The 2,500-nt window shown below is 32.6% G+C and overlaps 1 protein-coding gene across 3 annotated transcripts in view; it reads left to right on the forward strand.

Moving 5' to 3' along the window:
• Positions 1-2,500, forward strand: part of LOC125037024 (zinc finger protein 260-like) — an 18,403-nt gene that overhangs the window by 6,131 nt on the left and 9,772 nt on the right. The gene's annotated exons all lie outside the window — the stretch shown is intronic.

Genomic DNA, 2,500 nt, shown 5'->3' on the forward strand with positions numbered 1-2,500 from the left:
AATATGGTTTATACTGAAATTGGTTAATAGCAAAGAAAGGGATATATATGTGCAAAACAGTTATTGGTATATTGTGTGTGGCTAGTGTAAGATAAGGGTTGTTAGATATTGCAATTACTCTTAGTGCATTTGTTTATTCTTGGATATTCAAAATGAAGAAAATGTGATATCAGAGGTGCCTGTACTATAATGTGAGTCAGGAAGGAGTTAACATAATATGGGCTTTAATATCTAGGATATTCTTTACAGTACGAACGCACTTGCCAGAGACAAAGTCCCCAAATCCATGTCTCAGAATTTATTGTACAATCTGTTGTTGCCATGACTGGGCTCTGCCCCCTTCACCCCCCAAGAAACATTGTCTTCACCTCGTATGGCAAGATAGAGCTGAAACTTGGGAACACTGAGTGGAGTTAGGCTGTGGGTGGTTTATACTGTGATCAGTTTTCCTTATTCATGGCATTACCGTTCTTGTCTGCATATTATTTCTTGTAAAACGACAATAACTTTTAGTCCTGTACAAGAATATCTTCAGTATGCCCTACCTTAGTGTGTCCATCCTGTAAAGATTAACCACTATTTATGTTTAATGTTGTATGATAATGACTGACTTTATTACAAAGAATTTTATATAAAGAAGGGAAGTGATGAATAGCCTTTAGATAACAACTTTAGGAATACAGTTTTAGTTTTAGATATAATACAAGCGAACCAGTCTATGAAACCAATAATTTGTTGTTTTCCTTGACACTATGGTTAAACTTTGTAATTAACAGAGGTGGCTTTTTCTCATTATCATATAGATTGTCCTTTCCAAATCAGCTTGAAATTTGCGGAAATCTTGCTGGCACAATGGCAGCCATGCATTTGGTGCTCTGGCAAAGGCCAGCAAGCATTTGTCATGGATAAGTTTGATTTTGGGCTGGTATATTATTTGATAACTCTCCAAGATGGTTATTAATCTTTATCATGCTATCTTGTATGTGGCAATCTGTTGGCCTTTGCCAAAGGGCCAATAGACATGATGCTAGTGGTTCACATGTGGGTGTATTAGAAATATGTTATAGCTGTTAACTGCTATTACATTGTTATGCATTGTTGAAAACATAGCTGACTTTGTGAAATATGATCTGTACATGGAAAGGATTATAAGGAACAAGAACATAGTTATCAGTGACAAAACATCTATGATGAGAAAAACAGAAAATGTGATTGAAAATTTAGAAGGTGAATGTTATTTGATAACTGAGAAAATTTTATTTTGTTTATGAGAACCTATTTAACTGGGTGAAGAAAGACTTACTATCTTGTTATACGATCACAGTCTTTGTTAAATAGGAATTTTATCTAAGAAACTTTCTTGTGATATAAACACAGCCTTTGTTAAATAGGAATTTTATCTAAGAAATTTAGCCTATGTATGGTAACATGGAAATTTTGGAAAAAGAAAAATGCATGAATGATTATATTTGCAAGGACTCGAGATATATTATTATGAGACTATAATTAGTATTTGATGTATAATGACCCTGCTTTCCTTCCAAAAAAGTACAAGAATTGCCATGTAACACTGATAAGAGACAAAGTAACAGTTGCCTAAGGCATATAGTTAGTAGGCAGTGTGTGCTATGGTGAGCCCTAGTCCACTGAACTTGGATATACAACTTTAAAAACTTAAAATTCTGGGGTTATTGAAACTAGGAATAGAAACGCATGAAGCGACTTTCCAGCATTGGCCAACAAATTGCCCCCTTGCGTGTTTGGCTCGATAGACCTTGGACTGGTTTCTTATCTGGAGATTAATTATAAGATAGATCTTGCCAGAATAATTATGTTGAGCGATTTATTTGCCTTTGCCAAAGTACAAAGTGCAAAGCCATGGTATGCTAGGACTAACCATCTTTCATATATATATATATATATATAAATATACGTATATTATATTATATATATATATATATATATATATATATATATATATATATATATATATATATATATATATATATATATATATATACGTATATTATATTATATATATATTATATATATTATATATATATTATATATATTATATATATATATTAGAAATATATATGTCTCTTCTCTCTCTCTCTCTCTCTCTCTCTCTCTCTCTCTCTCTCTCTCTCTCTCTCTCTCTCTCTCTCTCTCTCTCTCTCTCTCAGTGCCACTGGGAAAATGTGCTCATTAAAAAAAAAAATTGTGCTTAGCCACAAAGGATCAATTAATAGACCTTGTGATGTTACCTGATTTTCCCGTTCCTTGAATTGGTGGGGAAAACTTTTTTTTTTTTACTAATGCTATGAATATCGATAGTATTATTTTTATTATAGATATTATAATTACTACGTTATTGACATTAGTAATAGCAATATAAGATAAAGTAAAATATTTTTGAAGATCAAGGGCAAGGGTGAACAGGCGAGACAGGCACTACTCGTAATTGGCTCATTTGTGACTTAGTACAGCTATAGCCATC

The sequence above is a fragment of the Penaeus chinensis genome, chromosome 22, assembly GCF_019202785.1.
Source record: "Penaeus chinensis breed Huanghai No. 1 chromosome 22, ASM1920278v2, whole genome shotgun sequence".
Taxonomy (NCBI): domain Eukaryota; kingdom Metazoa; phylum Arthropoda; class Malacostraca; order Decapoda; family Penaeidae; genus Penaeus; species Penaeus chinensis.